Source organism: Crinia signifera, chromosome 19 (assembly GCF_055691185.1).
Source record: "Crinia signifera chromosome 19, ASM5569118v1, whole genome shotgun sequence".
Taxonomy (NCBI): Eukaryota; Metazoa; Chordata; class Amphibia; order Anura; family Myobatrachidae; genus Crinia; species Crinia signifera.
Genome location: NC_139226.1, coordinates 12,944,933 through 12,964,878, shown reverse-complemented (window position 1 = coordinate 12,964,878; position 19,946 = coordinate 12,944,933). Strand labels below are relative to the sequence as shown.

Sequence of the window (19,946 nt, the reverse complement as noted above, 5' to 3'; positions counted from 1 at the left end):
AGCCATGTGCTGCTGCTGCCGCCCGGGAGGGACGGAGGAGGAAGGGGGGGGGGGGGTCAGACCAGGGCCCCTCCAGCAAGCCCAGGCCTGGTTAATGAGTACCCCCACCTGTGACCCTGTCTGCCTGAATGCCTCCGTTCCATCTCCGCTGGGGTCCCGTCGCACCTACAGGCAATGAAAATGTCCTTCCCAAAATGGCTGTGCCATCCTCTAGCATTCATAAAAACTGTCAATGAGGCGGCGGCCATTTTGGGAAATACATTTTCATTGCTGGTACGGAAATAAAACCCCAGTGGCAGATGTAGGCGGAACGATTGTGGAACGGAGGCTGGAGGGGAAAATGCCAGACAATGAGCAGGAATGGGGGGACAATTTTTTTCAGTGTGGGGGGGGGGGGGGCAGTTTTTAAAGTAGCACTACTGCAGACTAGTATACGGTATAGGAATACGCTATATGAGACCTTATCAATGAGATCGATAATAACAGGGTCACTTAGCACAGATTAGAGAATCACAGGCCAATCAGTGTTTGTCAGAATCATTTAATTCCCTTTATTTATTGCCTGGGCAATCCTCAGGAAGCACACACGTGTTATCATTCAGATCCTTATACCAGTACCCCGGCTTACACCCACAGCCTTGCGTGCATATTCTGGGACAGGGAACAGGTTTATTCATGTCCTCGCAAAGTCGGCCACAAGTTTCCTTACAGCTCCATATTTTGTTCTTTCCACATTGCATAGTGGTTCCTGTAAGAGGAAGGGAGCGCAGAGACAGATGTGATGAGGTTCTGTAGACCCAAATGTTCAGCTTATCTCTAATTAGGAGAAGGGATCTGGGCCCCATGTCTCACCTGAGAAGAATGTGTTTCCTCTCATCTACCATAGTGTTACTCCCTATGACATCCCCCCCCCCACACACACACACACACACACAATAGGCCTTATTCTGGTTGACTCGCAAACTGTAAATATCACATCTTTGCGAGTCATTGAAATGCCCCCCGCACGGCCGGCCACCTGCCCCTCGCACGCCAAGTTCCCCTGAGTGCAAATTAATGTTTAGCATAAACATCCATTTGCAGCTTTCGTGCGGGGAGGAAATTGTTCAATGGTCGCCAACCATCAAATAATTTCTACAGCGCTCGTAGATGGAAGACTCCTCTCTGGTGTTTTACATCTGGGAGCGTCCTGTGCGGCGTCATCGGGAAAGTACCATGGGAATGCCCAGCGTTCTCATGGGCACAGCCCCACGTCCCCTGCCCGCACTGCTAGGTGTGAACTGGACTGCAGACAAGCAGCTCACAGTACTCGCTCGCACCAGCCGCAAAACATCGCTCCCCTGCGCGAATACACAGGGGAGCGAAAGGACCAGAATAAGGGCCAATAAGTAGCATTATTCTGCACAGCACTTACCTTGGGGATCAGTTCCGGTTTGTGCACATATCAGCATGGCGGCCACACCTGCGGAACACAGGAGTTATCTACATATAATATTAGTAGTAGAATGGTTGGATGAGGATTATTAGGTCAATAGGTCGACAGAGAGTAGGTTAACATATAAAAAAGATCGACATGTTCTAGGTCGACATTAACAAAAGGTTGACACCAGCAAAAGGTCGACATGTAAATGGTCAACACAGGAAAGTCAAAACTATTTTTAACCCCTTCCCGACATTTGACGTATATATACGTCATGGCCGGGAAGTACTTCCCGACACATGACGTATATATACGTCATGACTTCAAACTGTCACTGCGTCTAGAGACGCAGTGACAGAGGGACGATGTCTGCTGTCCCTGACAGCAGACAAGTCCCTGCATGCCCAGGGGGGGCTGCGATGCCGCCCCCCCGTCGGCGATCGCTGTGATTGGCTGTTCAGTGTGAACAGCCATTCACAGCGTTTTCCTGTGTCACCGGCGAATAACGTTCGCCGGTGACACGGGATCGGAGGTGATTGGTGCTGTAAAGTACAGCACCAATCACCGCGGGGTGTAAGGGTGACACTGGTGTCACCCCACCTCACCCCGCCCGCCCCCAAAGGCCGTGATTGGTTCGTCGGACCGACGGACCAATCACAGCCATGGAGGGGGGTTTAAACTAACGGTGACTGCACTGCAGACGCCATTCCGGTCTGGAATAGCGTGCAGTGCGGTCACCGTGCCCAGCTGTCGCCATTTACTGACCAGAACCTTGCTAAATACTTACCTGATCACTGCCTGGATCTTGCTTCCTCTTGTGACATCCTGTGCTGTGTTGTGCTGTGTTGTGCTGCTGCGAGTTATTAGATAGAGAGATAGAGATAGAGAGAGATAGAGAGGCCTAGTGACAGAGAGTGCTATATTTTGTGCTGCTGCAGTGTAATAGAGTTATAGATAGAGAGATAGAGAGAGATAGAGAGAGAGAGAGATAGAGAGAGATAGAGAGATAGTGACAGATTGTGCTATATATTTTTTATATAACTGACTGCTGCCCCCCCCCCCCCCCCCCTTTGTGCTGATCAGTATAAATTAACTGATCAGCAACTTTTTGGGGGCGCAGGGTTTTTTTTATATATATATATATACCTGTCAGTGCTGCTGCTGCAGTGTCATAGAGTGATAGATAGTGAGAGATAGAGAGATAGAGAGATAGAGAGAGATAGTGACAGAGAGTGATAGAGACTGCTATATTTTGTGTCTGCTGCCCCCCTTTTGTGCACCCCCAGCAACTTTTTGGGGGTGCAGGGGTTATTTTTCATATATATAACTGTCAGTGCTGCTGCTGCAGTGTCATAGAGTGATAGATAGTGAGAGATAGAGAGATAGAGAGAGATAGTGACAGAGAGTGATAGAGAGTGCTAAATTTTGTGTCTGCTGCCCCCGGTTTTTGTGCTGATCACTATATCTGAGGTGATCAGCAACTTTTTGGGGGTGCAGAGGTTTTTTTTTTTTATATATATACCTGCCAGTTGCACTGTCAGTTGCACCAAAGGTTGTGCACCTGCTGCCCCTCACTGGTAATCAGTGTCGCATCACTGATCACCTTTTTTTTTTTGTGGGTGCTGTGGGGTCTTTTTTTAATTTTTTTTTTACACACACTGTGATTTTGTGGGTGTCCTGTGGCCACTGTGCGCTGATCAGTGACGTACATCACTGATCATCTTTTTCGGCACAGGCTTGATCTATTTTTTTTTTTTTTTATCAAATTCCTGTTGCCTTTGAGCGCTGTTCAGTGACGGACGTTACTGACCAACATCTGTGCTCAATTTTTGGCGCAGGACCTTTTTTTTTTTTTTTTTAACCCCTTCAATTTTTTTTTTTAACCCCTTCAATTTTTTTTTTTTTTAACCCCTTCAATTTTTTTTTTTTTGTATAAAGTATTTTTTTTTTCTGCACTACATACACACTACACACTACATACCCCCCGGATTGAAATAAAGTTTGTACCCCCCCCCCCTACACTATACACGTGTTGAAACATTTCACTACCAGTAACACAAAAATAAAAATGGCATCCCAAATGTCATCCCAAATGTCATCCCAGTCATCCAGAAGAATGTATTCAGCGGAGGAGGCATATGCCATGCTTGCCTCTGACTCTGACACAGCCAGTGATGCAAGCGGGGAATTTGAAGGATTCGTCTTAAGCTCCTCTTCCTCCTCTGGTGATGAGGGACCCCCTCAAAGACGCCCCCGTAGAGCAGCTGAGACCCACCCCCCAATAATTGATCTCGTATGGACCCCACCACCAGACAATTTTGAGCCCCAGGTTCCTGAGTTTTTGGCCATGCCAGGAATCCAATTTGATTCCACAGGTCTCAGAGAAATTGACTTTTTCAAATTATTTTTCTCTGATGATTTTATAAATTTAATGGTGGACCAAAGTAATTTATATGCCCAGCAGTTTATTGCTCAAAACCCCACGTCATCATTTGCTAGGTGGACCCCTGTAGATGCAGTAGAGATGATGACGTTTTGGGGTCTGGTGTTTCATATGGGCATAGTAAAAAAGCCAGAAATTAGGCAATATTGGAGTACAGATGTTCTGTACAGCACCCCATTTTACCGTATGGCCATGCCCCGGGCTCGATTTGAGACGATCCTTAAATTTTTGCATTACAACGATAATGCACAGTGCCCACCCAGAGATGATCCCACCTTTGACCGGCTATTCAAAGTCAGGCCGGTCATTGATCATTTCAGTGCCAAATTTGAAGAGATGTACATCCCAGATAAATTCATTTGCATAGACGAGTCCCTTATACATTTTAAAGGAAGGGTTAAATTCCGCCAGTACCTTCCCAGTAAGAGGGCAAGGTATGGCATAAAAATGTATAAGCTGTGTGAAAGCACCTCAGGGTACACTCACAGGTTTAGGGTATATGAAGGGAAGGATTCAAGAATTGAACCGCCAGAATGCCCCCCCTCCCTCGTAGGTGTTAGTGGAAAAATTGTCTGGGATTTAGTGCACCCCTTCCTGGATAAAGGTTATCACCTCTATGTGGATAACTTTTACACTAGCATCCCCCTGTTTAAGGCCCTTGGTTCAAGAGGTACAGCAGCTTGCGGTACTGTGCGCAAGAACCAAAGAGGCCTCCCAAAAACGCACATTGCCCAAGTAATGAGAAGGGGTGAAAGCAGGGGAATATGCACCGAAAATATGTTGTTGGTCAAATATAAGGACAAGAGGGATGTCCTTATACTGACAACAATTCACGGAGACAGTACCACCTCCGTCCCTGTACGAGGTACCAGTACCCACACCTCAAAACCTAATTGTATCCTGGATTACAATAGGTACATGGGCGGAGTGGATCTTTCAGATCAGGTACTGAAGCCGTACAGTGCCCTGCGGAAAACAAAAATCTGGTACAAGAAGCTGGCCGTGTATATCATCCAGATGGCACTGTATAACGCTTACGTGCTATTCCGTTCTACCGGCCAGAGGGGGACATTTATGCACTTTCAAGAGGAAGTCATAAAGGGCCTAGTATTTGGGAACCAGCAGGCAAAGGGCCCCAGTACTTCTAGTACTGGCCCCCGTATTGTACCAGGGCAGCATTTTCCGAACGAAATCCCCTCCACTGCAAGAAAGGGCAGGACACAAAAAAGGTGCAAAGTTTGCTATAAAAAGGGAATAAGAAAGGAAACTATTTTCCACTGTGAAACTTGCCCCGACAAACCCGGCCTATGTATAAAGGAGTGTTTTAAAATATACCACACATCTATGGATTATTAGGTTCATCATTTCACCGTGCTTCGGGGGTCTTGCTAATGCCACATAGCACCCACCAACATTCCACCAGAATCTGAGCTGCAAAATCCAAAAATCACTCCTTCCCTTCTGATTCCTGCCATGCACCCAACTGGTATTTTTTGGTCACATATGAGGCATTGCCATACTCGGGAGAAATTGGGGCACAGATTTTGGGGTGCTTTTTCTCCGTCATACCTTATGAAAATGAAAAATTTTGAGCCAGAACTGCATTTTTGTGTAAAAAAATGTAATTTTTCATTTTCACTGCCCAGTTGTACCACAATTGGTGAAACCCCTGGGGGTTTGAAATGTACACTATACCCCTAGATGAATTCCCTGAGGGGTGTAGTTTGCAAAATGGGGTCACTTGTGGGGTGGTTCCACTGTATTGGTGCTTTGGGGGTCTTGCTAATGCGACATAGCACCCACCAACATTCCACCAGAATTTGTGCTGCAAAATCCAAATATCACTCCTTCCCTTCTGAGTCCTGCCACTTTTTGGTCACACATGAGGCATTGCCGTACTCGGGAGAAATTGGGGCACAGATTTTGGGGTGCTTTTTCTCCTTCATACCTTCTGAAAATGAAAAATTTTGAGCCAGAACTGCATTTTTGTGTAAAAAAATGTAATTTTATCATTTTCACTGCCCAGTTGTATCAAAATTGGTGAAACCCCTGGGGGTTTGAAATGTACACTATACCCCTAGATGAATTCCCTGAGGGGTGTAGTTTGCAAAATGGGGTCACTTGTGGGGGGCTTCCACTGTATTGGTGCTTTGGGGGTCTTGCTAATGCGACATAGCACCCACCAACATTCCACCAGAATTTGTGCTGCAAAATCCAAATATCACTCCTTCCCTTCTGAGTCCTGCCACTTTTTGGTCACACATGAGGCATTGCCGTACTCGGGAGAAATTGGGGCACAGATTTTGGGGTGCTTTTTCTCCTTCATACCTTATGAAAATGAAAAATTTTGAGCCAGAACTGCATTTTTGTGTAAAAAAATGTAATTTTTCATTTTCACTGCCCAGTTGTATCAAAATTGGTGAAACCCCTGGGGGTTTGAAATGTACACTATACCCCTAGATGAATTCCCTGAGGGGTGTAGTTTGCAAAATGGGGTCACTTGTGGGGGGGTTCCACTGTATTGGTGCTTTGGGGGTCTTGTTAATGTGGCATAGCACCCACCAACATTCCACCACCAAAAATCACTCCTTCCCTTCTGAGTCCTGCCATGCACCCAACTGGTATTTTTTGGTCACATATGAGGCATTGCCATACTCGGGAGAAATTGGGGCACAGATTTTGGGGTGCTTTTTCTCCTTCATACCTTATGAAAATGAAAAATTTTGAGCCAGAACTGCATTTTTGTGTAAAAAAATGTAATTTTTCATTTTCACTGCCCAGTTGTATCAAAATTGGTGAAACCCCTGGGGGTTTGAAATGTACACTATACCCCTAGATGAATTCCCTGAGGGGTGTAGTTTGCAAAATGGGGTCACTTGTGGGGGGGTTCCACTGTATTGGTGCTTGGGGGGTCTTGCTAATGCGACATAGCACCCACCAAAATTCCACCAGAATCTGAGCTGCAAAATCCAAAAATCACTCCTTCCCTTCTGAGTCCTGCCATGCACCCAAATGGTATTTTTTGGTCACATGTGAGGCATTGCCGTACTCGGGAGAAATTGGGGCACAGATTTTGGGGTGCTTTTTCTCCTTCATACCTTATGAAAATGAAAAATTTTGAGCCAGAACTGCATTTTTGTGTAAAAAAATGTAATTTTTCATTTTCACTGCCCAGTTGTATCAAAATTGGTGAAACCCCTGGGGGTTTGAAATGTACACTATACCCCTAGATGAATTCCCTGAGGGGTGTAGTTTGCAAAATGGGGTCACTTGTGGGGGGGTTCCACTGTATTGGTGCTTTGGGGGTCTTGCTAATGCGACATAGCACCCACCAACATTCCACCACCAAAAATCACTCCTTCCCTTCTGAGTCCTGCCATGCACCCAACTGGTATTTTTTGGTCACATATGAGGCATTGCCATACTCGGGAGAAATTGGGGCACAGATTTTGGGGTGCTTTTTCTCCTTCTTACCTTATGAAAATGAAAAATTTTGAGCCAGAACTGCATTTTTGTGTAAAAAAATGTAATTTTTCATTTTCACTGCCCAGTTGTATCAAAATTGGTGAAACCCCTGGGGGTTTGAAATGTACACTATACCCCTAGATGAATTCCCTGAGGGGTGTAGTTTGCAAAATGGGGTCACTTGTGGGGGGGTTCCACTGTATTGGTGCTTGGGGGGTCTTGCTAATGCGACATAGCACCCACCAAAATTCCACCAGAATCTGAGCTGCAAAATCCAAAAATCACTCCTTCCCTTCTGAGTCCTGCCATGCACCCAAATGGTATTTTTTGGTCACATGTGAGGCATTGCCGTACTCGGGAGAAATTTGGGCACAGATTTTGGGGTGCTTTTTCTTCTTCATACCTTATGAAAATGAAAAATTTTGAGCCAGAACTGCATTTTTGTGTAAAAAAAATGTAATTTTTCATTTTCACTGCCCAGTTGTATCAAAATTGGTGAAACCCCAGGGGGTTTGAAATGTACACTATACCCCTAGATGAATTCCCTGAGGGGTGTAGTTTGCAAAATGGGGTCACTTGTGGGGGGGTTCCACTGTATTGGTGCTTTGGGGGTCTTGCTAATGCGACATAGCACCCACCAACATTCCACCACCAAAAATCACTCCTTCCCTTCTGAGTCCTGCCATGCACCCAACTGGTATTTTTTGGTCACATATGAGGCATTGCCATACTCGGGAGAAATTGGGGCACAGATTTTGGGGTGCTTTTTCTCCTTCATACCTTATGAAAATGAAAAATTTTGAGCCAGAACTGCATTTTTGTGTAAAAAATTGTAATTTTTCATTTTCACTGCCCAGTTGTATCAAAATTGGTGAAACCCCTGGGGGTTTGAAATGTACACTATACCCCTAGATGAATTCCCTGAGGGGTGTAGTTTGCAAAATGGGGTCACTTGTGGGGGGGTTCCTAAATTTTAGCATCTTATGGTGCCTAGGCTCCAAAATCAAGTAGGTGCTCCTTCTATTATGAAGCCTGTGGTTTGGTCACCGTGCACACTAGGGCCACATATAGGATATTTATGAAAACAAAAGAATTGGGGGAATCAATTTTTAGTCACATTTCTCTAGTAAAATGTACTGTGTTCCTTAGAAAAATGTATTAAAATTGCAAATCTGCAAAAAAAATGAAATTTTGAAATTTCACCTACACTTTGTTTTAATTCCTGTGAAACACCTAAAGGGTTAACAAACTTCCAAAATGCTGTTTTGAATACTGTGAGGGGTGCAGTTTTTGAAATGGTATCATTTATGGGGGTGTCTCACATACAAGTCCCTCAAAGTCACATCAGAACTGAACTGGTCCCTAAAAAAATCAGAGTTTGAAATTTTCTTGAAAATTTGAGAATTTGCTATTCATATTGTAAGCCTCCTAGTGTCCAAAAAAATGAAAAGGAAGTTGAAATAATGATGGAAACATAAAGTAGACATATGGTCTATGTTAGTTATTAACTATTTTGAGTGGTATGATTATTTGTCTCACAAGCAGAAAATTTAACATTTTGCAAATTGCTAAATTTTCCATTTTTTTACGACATTTTGGTATTTTTCACAAAAAAACCAAGACTGTATCGACCCAAATTTACCACTAATTTGAAGTACAATGTGTCACGAAAAAACAATCTCAAAATCACTGGGATAAGTAAAAGCAAAAAAATGTTATCCCCACTTAAGTGATACATGTCAGATTTGAAAAAAAGGGCTCTGTCAGGAACGCAAAAACTGGCTCTGTCAGGAAGGGGTTAAAATCATTTGATGTCTATGTCGATAGACATAACATAACATAACATACCATACAAGTCCATTAAAAAAAAATTGTGAAAAACTCCCGTCTACCTTTCCATGTGTCCACCATTGATACGTCAACCTTTTGCTCATGACGAACTTGTGCCAATGTCGACCTTTTTCCATGTGTGAACCTATCGCCTGTCGAACATTCACCAGATTTAGAATGATCCGCCGCATCCCGAATAATGACTGAACACTATCTCGGCAGAAGTGCCCACAAGTCTATAAATTCCATCACGTAGTAGTGAACCTTTTGCTGGCCGGGCGGCTGTACCATCAGGCAGCTGCCTAGGGTGCTGGAATCTGGGGGTTGCCAGCAGAGAAAGTCTTAAGCCCCGTACACATAGGGGGATATATCGCCGAGCGATATTTCGCCGAGTGATATATCGCTCACGATGAGCGATATATTGCTCAGTGTCCCGTTTGCATCAGCGACCAGAGATGGTTGCTGATGAAAAAGAAACTGCCGGGGGGGAGCCCGGCAGTGGAAATCAGCTGGTCGCAGGAGCATGTTCCTGCGACCAGTGATCACTATGGGGGAGAAAACGGGAGCGCGCACCCACACTCCAATCGCGGGCAATATGGTCGCTCAGCAACCATATTGCCCGCAATATTACACAAAATCGCCCCCGTGTGTACACAGCCTTAACCAGCCCTCTCACAGCTAGTAAGCAATGAGCGGTAATGCTTCCCAGCTGTGAGAGCTTAATAAGACTTTCTCTGCTTCACAAACAATTGTTACTATAATGTATGATAGCCAGCACCTGTGGTGACACCTTTCCTATCTCCCCACAGGTGATGGCAATCATACATTACCAGGGAAGTCCGGGAGCAGAGCTTAAGCCCCGTACACACGGGGGAGATATATTGCTCAGTGTCTCCTTTTCATCAGCGATCAGAGATGGTCGCTGATGAGAAGGAACCTCTGTCGGCGGTGTCGCAGAGGTAATCAGCTGGTCGCTGATGAAAAGGAGACACTGAGCAATATATCTCCCCATGTGTACGCACCTTAAGGGTTGAGTATCCCTTTAAAGTAGCAGCATATTGGAATCTCTTATATATTTGGCTACATCTGTCACTCAAAGTGTGTCTGAAGCTGTAACGCTGGGTGGAGCTTCTGACTCACATGACTGACTCACACGACAGAGAACCAGCCCAGTGAGCCCACAGACAGTGCCAGACACCCTCTGCCTCTCCATGTTACACAGCAAAGACACAGCTACTCACCAGACACACCAGGTGAGCGCCCCACACCTCCATACCTCCCAACATGACCCTCTCCAGGAGGGACAGAATGCTCTGTTTGTGGACTTCCATCTTAATTTATGATTGTCATCACCTGTTTTAAACAGGGTAATTGATAAGAAAGGCGTTTAAGCACAGGTGATGGTAATCCATAAATTAAGAAGAAAGTCCAGAAACAGAGCAATGTGTGTCCCCCCCCCCCCCCCCCCCCATTCACGGCAACCCCACGATTAAATGGCACATGCAAAACACTGACATGGCTATGGTCGACAATGAAAAAGGTTGACATGAGTTTTTAAAGATTTATTTTTCACTTTTTCAATGTTTTCATATTCATTCTCATGTGTCGACATGGACACCACTGAAATGCCACACTTATGTCAACATTTACATGTGTTGACCTTTCTGTGTTGATTTTTTCTTGTGGCGATTCGCGGCACCCCCCGGCGACCCCCCTCCCGCGATTCACAGCACACCCCCCCCAATTTGCGGCGACTCCCGCGATTTGCGGGCCCACCCCAAGACACACCCCCTCCTGCGATCCGTGGCACCCCGTGACCCCCCTCCCACGATTTGTGCCAACCCCCCAGGCCCCCCTTCCTCGCGGTACACCCCACCCCCCGCGACCCCCCCTACCGCGATTACCCCCCCCTGTCATTGCGGAAACCCCCCGCCCCTGCGACCCACCCTCCCACGATTCACTGCAACCCCCCGCGACCCCCCCTCCCGCAATTCACGGCATCTACCCACGACCCCTCCTCCCGTGATTCGCGGACACACCTCACCTCCTCCCTCCCCACCCAACCCCCGCTCGCGATTCACGCAACCCCAGGATTAAATGGCACATGCAAAACACTGACACGGCTATGGTCGACAATGAAAAAGGTTGACATGAGTTTTTGAAGATTTATTTTTCTTTTTTGAATGTTTTCATATTCATTCTCATGTGTCGATATGGACACCAATGAAGTGCCACACTTATGTCAACATTTACATGTGTTGACCTTTCTGTGTTGATTTTTTTTGTAGCAATTTTTTTTACAGTGACAACTATGTGCAAATCAACCTACACAACCTACAAACCAATTCTTTGTATAATATATAACACCTGTTCTGTTTTACTGTAGGTGTTTTAAGTCAGATCTTTTACTGCTACTATTACTGTTTATGTAAATGCATTCTGAATGACAGCAACATCCTACCATCCTTCTACAAGAATATATAACCAACTAGGTGATTTATCGCGCACGTGCCCCCCCCCCTCCTGCAATTCACGTCATCCCCCGCACACCCCCCCCTCCCGCAATTCGCAACCCCCCCCTCCCGCAATTCACACCCCCTCCCACGCTTTGCGGACCACCGCCCTCTCCCGCGATTCGCGGACACCTGCGCCCCCTCCCTCCCTTGATTCACGGCACCCCCCACGCCCCTCCCACAATTCACGGCACCCCTAAGCCCCTCTTTAGTCCCCCGTATACGCACACACCCCTATCACTACCCAGGTTCCTGCTCTCCTGAACCGTAACTTCCACCACTGGGGAGTCGCTGACGCTGTGTTGCCCACATGCCCCTATCATGCCTTATAGCCCAGCCTCCTGCTCTCATGCACCCGAACTCCCACCCAGTAGGAGGAGACACTGACTCTGAGCCACCATCCTGTACTGCCACACTGGACCCTCACCCACTGGCAGAAGCTGCACAGTATCTCCCACCCTCCTCTTTAGTCCCCCTTATGCCCACACACCCCTATCACTACCCAGCCTCCTGTTTTCCTGTGTCGTGACCTCCGCCAGTGGGGAGCCACTGACTCAGAAATACCCTACTATACTATTGCACACACATACCTAAACAACGTGCACACACAGCCCCCCCCCCCCCCACACCCACAAATGTCACTGTACCATCCACACTATCAATGTACATCTTACTCTGTAACCGCTTTTTAATTAAACAAAACAATACACACCCCCTTCCATATCATATGCTCTCTATTTAACACATTTCACCTATAACTCAAGTTGCAATACAGGCATCTTTCATACAATTCTAACCATCTTTCTCATATACAAATGTTCACAAATTAAGGGGGCGCAGCCCCTTACGACGGTGTGAAGAGCGCCCGTAGGGTGCGATGAATCACCTAGTTGTTAATATACCTGTGCTCAGTCCCAAGCCCCCTCTTCTTTTGTTTTTATGCCTACAGGAATACATTGCAGTACAGGAGAGTGCCCGGTGTAACCCAGCCACTGCCCGCTACGCTACATGATTAAATAGCAGCTTAAAGAGTGTCGGAATACTTACACCCCTTCATAGTGGAATGCCGACAGTATCATACACCAGCCCGTGGGCCACAGGATAAATCCCCTCTGTGTTACAGTGACAGAATTCCCCCTGGCTTCCTTTGTGCTGCAGTTACCAATGGAAGCACTACCAGGCACCTCAGAGGTGTCAGGGACCCAGCACACAGCCATTGCCGTCAGTATCCTACTACAACCACAAGCAGCTACTAAGGTTCTCCCAGGCTGCCGGCCACACGTTACAGCACTACACACAGATGTGACTGACATTATATCAGATATGGACTCACTGAAAGTCACCAGCAGCTGTACGGATGTCAGGCCCATGGTTCCTCAATGTTCCCGATCAGTTCTCTGCATAGGACGGGAGAGATTGGGGAATCAGACAAAGACATAACGCACAACTGTGACAGCACAAAGCCAGGTTACAATCAGTAACACCAGGGAAGTGTTATTATATGTGATTACAGAACCAGACGTACATTCAGCAGGAAGATTATCAGATACTGTGGTGTAAATTACAGAGATGGGAGAAACTTTAAATTAATTAATACTAAATAAATAAGTACAATAGGTTTTGTAGACAATACATTTGGGTTAGATGTATAAATGTAGACCATTAATGCATTATCGAGGAACACATTCACATTCCATTAACATTAGTCATTTACATATAAATATATCAGAGATAATTCCATAACTGGATACAACTGTCAGTAATACAGGAGGAGTTCTGCCTGCAGTACCTGTGCACTCACCTGTGCAGTATACCCAGCGTCTTCTGCTCACCCTGCAGGTGCACAGACATATACAGGATTTGGGATGTGGGTGTGGCCAGGTTATAGGAGGAGAACGGGGACATTCTGATCAGCAGCCTAATAACCGGAGCTAGCGGGGATCCTTTGATAAGGCAGCGTACTTTGGACTGCACCAGTGGCCGGAGGTACCCACCAGAGTCTGTGAAGCTGGAAACGTCCTACCTACCTTCTGAAATCACTTGAGTATACTCATTTAACACCATGTGCACATAGGTGGGACTAATCCATTTGTGACTGTCAAATTAATCCTACAAACTTCTAACCCAAAATAAGCCCAAATTGGATATATAAAAAGCCAATTGCATGCATGCACTAACCTTGGTTGGGGAAGCCGCAGGGGATTAACTATAATACTAAAGTGAAAGATAATCCATATTAGGCTGCATTTTATAATTGTTTTATGTGTTAATCATTTTTTATTATACTAAATGTATTTTATACTTTGCTAAAGCGCTGTTTCCAGTGGTGTGTTTTTTCTTTTGGTATGAATTGCTGAGGGGTTTGGTAATCCCCCTCGTTTGGAAACAGCTGCTCTGCAAAGTAGCACAGCCTGCGCTCCGAAATCTCTTTTTTTCCGTGGAACAGGCTCTGCGCATGCTGAAGACAAGTGAGAAGGGGCTGGAGGGACTCAGAGGTGGGGAAACTGCTGGAGGGACACATGGAATGGAGCTTCTGAGGGACATAGACAGAGAGCTGCTGGAGGGACACAGGGCATGTAACTGCTGAGGGACATGGACAGTGAGCTCCACTTATACACACACTGCCCAGAGGAGAAGCCCCATTTATGCACACAATTCCCACAGCATTAGTGCCATTTTTGCACACAATGCCCACAGGAGTAGCACCGCTTATGCACACAATTCCCACACTTACGCACATGCTGCTCAGAATAGAAGTTCCACTTATGCACATAATACCCACAGGAGTAGATCCACTTACGCACACAATACCCACAGGAGTAGTTCCACTTACGCACACAATACCCACAGGAGTAGTTCCACTTACGCACTCAATGCCCACAAGAGTAGTTCCACTTACGCACACAATACCCACAGGAGTACTCCACTTATTCACACAATACCCACAGGAGTAGTTCCACATACGCACACAATACCCACAGGAGTAGTTCCACTTAAGCACACAATACCCACAGGAGTATACCCACAGGTTAATTCACCCCGGCCGCTTCGCCTGCTCAGGGCTAGCGTTGTCCTTTCCCCCACTGTGGGGACATCGCTAGCCCTGCTTCTGGCTCGGGCTGCGCAGGAGATATCGCGTTTTTTTGCGAGATCTCGCGCATGCCCATTAGAGCCGGACAGGGGGGGGGGCGCACTGAGCATGCGCGGGACGCCGGGAGAGCCGTTAACGCTGGGCATAACGACTCTCCTTAGCGGCTTGGGGGGGGGGGTTAATACATTAGCAAATAATGGGTGCCTGCTTCTCCTCGTTATGCAGGAGAAGCGGGACCCGTTATTTGAGAAGCGCTAAGGGGGGGTTAGTACATCTGCCCCAGTGTGACTTATGATCTAGGGCAGTGGTCTCCAACCTTTTTTGGGGCGGGAGCTACTCGAGACAAAATAAACCGCCTGAAGAGCTACTAAAATTTTTTAAAAACAAGAAATCTGCATAATAATCAAAAAATGTCCTTTACACATTATGCCACACACTGTAATGGCCCTGACACATTATGCCGCATACCACAATGCCCCAGACACAATATGCCACACACTGCAATGTCCAATATGTCGCAAACATACCTCCCAACACTGGAGACAGAGGCAAAAGGGACACCTGCGTGTGTCGAAGGCACGCGCCCGAAATTAGGGGGTATGACCTACTATCATGGCACTCCTGCAAGGCCCCATGCCACATTTTATCTGCTATGGGGGCATGGCCAGCGCTCTGAGAGCTGCTGGCCCTGTCCCCGGCCTCTCTAAATAGATGCTGTGCCATATATACACATGCCATCAACCATGCCAGTTACACAATGCCCCCAATACCCACAGTAATGCCATAAACACAATAGAATAGAATAGAATCAACTTTATTGGCCATGTGTGCTTGCGCACACTAGGAATTTTTTGTGGATTACAGTGCAGCATCAAGCAGGGATGAAAAGGGGAGGAGGGAGACATTACATATATTACATAAAGACATTACAAGCATTTAATTTCTAGCTACGACTATGGTGGTCAGGTCACCAAGTAGGGACACGTTGTTTGGCTGTTGATATTGGGATTGCATTCGCTTTGATTGGATTGTTCAGGTGATGGACGGCTAACGGAAAGAAGCTTCTTGCGGATCTGGACGTTTTGACGGGGATGGACCTGAACCGTCTTCTGGATGGTAGGATGTCGAACAGGTTGTGACCAGGATGCAGCTTGTCGTTTGCGATCTTCTCAGCATGTTTCCTTACCCTGGATGAGAACAGATCCCTTATCGGGGGGAGGTCGGTCCCTATGATCCTTTCCGCAGTCTTCACTACCCTCTGCAGTTTTTGTTTGTCGTTCTCGCTTGCGCCACCGTACCAGATTGTGATCGAGGAACATAAGACAGACTCCACGATGGCGGTGTAGAATACGCACAGCAGCTCCTGTGGGATGTTGAATTTCCTGAGTTGCCTCAGGAAGAACAGGCGCTGTTGGGCCTTTTTGATGTTTGTGGTTATGTTTAATCCCCATCTTAGGTCACTGGACATGGTTGTCCCTAGGAATTTGAAGGAATTAACCCGTGACACCACTGCGTTGGCTATTGTTAGCGGGGCTAGTGCATTTGTTTTTTTCCTGTAGTCGACCACCATCTCAACTGTTTTGGTGGGGTTTAGATCGAGGTTGTTGCTGCTGCACCATTGTGTCAGCTTCTCCACTGCATGCCTGTACGCAGTCTCGTCACCATCCTTGATTAGGCCGATGATAGTGGTGTCATCTGCGAATTTGATGATTTTCACTGACTGCTCAGCTGAGGTGCAGTCATTCGTGTAGAGAGAGAAGAGCAGAGGGGGGAGGACGCATCCTTGGGGGGGCTCCAGTACTGATTGTTCGTGTGCTGGATGAGAAAGCGCCGGCTTTGACCACCTGTTCCCTTGCTGTTAGAAAGTCCACTATCCATGAGCATGTTGATCCTGGGACTCCTAAGGAGGAGTTTTGGCTGCAGGATGCCGGGAACGATAGTATTAAATGCTGAGCTGAATTCCACGAATAGGACTCTTGCATAGGTGCCTTGGTGGTCGAGGTGTTGTAAAATATGGTGCAGCCCGAGGTTGACCGCATCCTCTACACTTCTGTTCGCCCGGTAGGCAAACTGCATGGGGTCAAGGTGAGAGTTTGTCACTTCTCTCAGGTGCTTCAGTACTAGTCTTTCAAATGCTTTCATGGCCACTGAGGTTAGTGCAATTGGAATGAAGTCATTTAGGTCCTTCGTGGGTGTTTTCTTAGGGACCGGGATGATGATAGAGCGTTTGAAGCAGGCAGGAATCTTGCACAAGTCCATGGAGGAGTTGAATATCGTTGTGAAGATGGGGGCGAGCTGAGCTGCACAGGTCCTAAGGCTGGATGGCGACACACCATCCGGTCCTGCAGCCTTCTTAGGTTTTATTCTTTTGAGTACTGCTTCTACCTCGCCTTGGTCCACGTGGAGGGCCTGGGTGTGGTGGTCTTTGGGATGGAGCGGGGGAGGTACGGCCTGCTCAAATCTGCAGTAGAACTTGTTCAGGTCTTCTGCAAGTTCATGGCTGGTTTCAGACTGTGTTTGGGCTTTCTTGTAATTTGTGATGTTTTGCATGCCCTTCCATACTGCCGCAGGGTCCTTTGCTGTGAGGTTGTGTGTCAGCTTGTTTGTATATTCCCTTTTTGCGAGTTTGATACCCCGAGTCAAGGAGTTCCTGGCTTCTTTGTACTGTGTCCTGTCCCTGCTGCTGTATGCCTCCTCCTTGGCTTGGCGGAGTTTCCTGAGCTGGCTACCGAACCATGGCTTGTTGTTGTTAAAGGATCGGATTTGCTTGGTTGGTACACATAAGTCCTCGCAGAAGCTGATGTAAGATGTGACTGCATCCGCTAGTTCATCTTTGTCAGAGGCAGAGGCTTCGAACACCATCCAGTCAGTGCAGTCAAAGCAGGCCTGAAGCTTTGTTTTTGCCTCGATTGACCAGTTTTTGACAGACTTGATAACAGGCTTAGCAGACTTTAGCTTCTGGATATATGTTGGAAGAAGGTGGTGGTCGGAGAGACCCAGTGCTGCATAGGGTATGGATCGGTATGCAGACTTTATGGTGGTGTAGCAGTGGTCTAGCGTTCGCCCCTCTCTTGTGTGGCATGTGACCTGCTGGGTGTATTTTGGGAGCTCCTGGCTCAGGTTGGCACAGTTGAAGTCACCAAGCACAATGAGCAGCGAGTCTGGGTGTCTAAGTTCGGTGTCCGTTATCAGAGTGGCCAGCTGAAGTTGGGTTCTGTTGGACTTGGTTGTGGGGGGATGTATACTCCTACTAGGATAATAGAGGCAATTTCCCGAGGGGAGTAGAAAGGTTTGCATTTGATGGTAAGAGTCTCTAGTTGGGGGCTGCATGACTTGCCCAGGGACTTTATGTCTGTGCACCACCTGTCGTTAATGTACAGACAGATGCCCCCTCCTTTGGATTTGCCCGAGAGCTCTTTGTCGCGGTCGGCCCTGAAGAGGCCGAAGCCTGACAGAGTCACTGAGGATTCAGCAATATGGTCTTCCAGCCAGGTTTCTGTGAAGCATAGGATGGAGGATCTTGCAGTGGCCGACCTTGCATCTTGTATTAGCAGAGACAGCTCATCCATCTTGTTCGCGTGTTTGATAGCATGATTGCTGGGAGGGCAGATCTATGGCCTCTGCGTTTCCACCTGACAGCGACTCCGGCCCGGCAGCCCCTATTGCGGTTACTGCACCATTCGACCATGCCAGACTTCCCTGCAATGCCCCCCAGCACTGCCAGCTAAACAATGCCGACCCGATTGTGGTGCCATTCTGCATAAATATTCTGGCGGTACTGTGAGGGTGCAGCCAATGAAAATGGGGATGTGATACACATATGCCCACAATAGTTCCAGATACACATATACCCCACAGTGCCAGGTATGCCCCCACAGTGCCAGGAACAAGTATGCCCCCACAGTGCCATGAACAAGTATGCCCCCACAGTGCCATGAACAAGTATGCCCCCACAGTGCCAGGAACAAGTATGCCCCCACAGTGCCATGAACAAGTATGCCCCCACAGTGCCAGGAACAAGTATGCCCCCACAGTGCCATGAACAAGTATGCCCCCACAGTGCCATGAACAAGTATGCCCCTACAGTGCCATGAACAAGTATGCCCCCACAGTGCCATGAACAAGTATGCCCCCACAGTGCCAGGAACAAGTATGCCCCCACAGTGCCATGAACAAGTATGCCCCCACAGTGCCATGACCAAGTATGCCCCCACAGTGCCATGAACATGTATGCCCCCACAGTGCCATGAACAAGTATGCCCCCACAGTGCCAGGAACAAGTATGCCCCCACAGTGCCAGGAACATGTATGCCCCCACAGTGCCAGGAACATGTATGCCCCCACAGTGCCATGAACAAGTATGCCCCCACAGTGCCAGGAACATGTATGTCCCCACAGTGCCATGAACAAGTATGCCCCCACAGTGCCAGGAACATGTATGCCCCCACAATGCCAGGAACAAGTATGCCCCCACAGTGCCAGGAACATGAATGCCCCCACAGTGCCAGGAACATGTATGCCCCCACAGTGCCAGGAACAAGTATGCCCCCACAGTGCCAGGAACATGAATGCCCCCACAGTGCCAGGAACAAGTATGCCCCCACAGTGCCAGGAACAAGTATGCCCCCACAGTGCCAGGAACATGTATGCCCCCACAGTGCCAGGAACAAGTATGCCCCACAGTGCCAGGAACATGTATGCCCCCACAGTGCCAGGAACATGTATGCCCCCACAGTGCCAGTAACAAGTATGCCCCCACAGTGCCAGGAACATGTATGCCCCCACAGTGCCAGTAACAAGTATGCCCCCACAGTGCCAGTAACAAGTATGCCCCCACAGTGCCAGTAATAAGTATGCCCCCACAGTGCCAGGAACAAGTATGCCACGGTGACACGCGTGCTGAAATAAGTCAGAGAGTGAGAAACCTAACGAACTTTGCACTGCTGATGATTAACAGGGTAGTGTGTGCAGTGGGTATGATAAATAGTGCTGGTCTGGGGAAGTGTACCACGGATGGGATTGTTGTTGTGTGAATGAATAACAAGCAGTGCTCTGTCACCTCCGGGCTGAGCTCCAGCAGCGTACGGTGTCTGTGCGGCTCTCTGTGGACTCCTGTGTTAAATTCTTATAACACTGGAGTCTACAGAGAGCCGCGCAGGCAATCAGGTGCCGTACACAGCCGGA

The 19,946-nt window shown here is 47.5% G+C and overlaps 1 long non-coding RNA gene across 3 annotated transcripts in view; it reads right to left on the bottom strand.

The window, feature by feature from the left end:
• Positions 1-521: 521 nt before the first annotated feature.
• The window catches only part of LOC146041692 (uncharacterized), a 77,165-nt gene continuing 57,740 nt past the window's right edge, over positions 522-19,946 (bottom strand). The window contains exons 1-4 of one of the 3 annotated variants that reach the window (XR_014463551.1): positions 13,473-13,574; positions 13,005-13,068; positions 1,415-1,462; positions 522-748 (exon numbers count right to left, since the gene is read on the bottom strand). This is a non-coding gene — a long non-coding RNA (uncharacterized LOC146041692). Of the gene's footprint in view, positions 749-1,414; positions 1,463-13,004; positions 13,069-13,460; positions 13,575-19,946 lie in introns of those variants that run through there. The other 2 variants (XR_014463554.1, XR_014463552.1) reach the window with 2 other exon arrangements.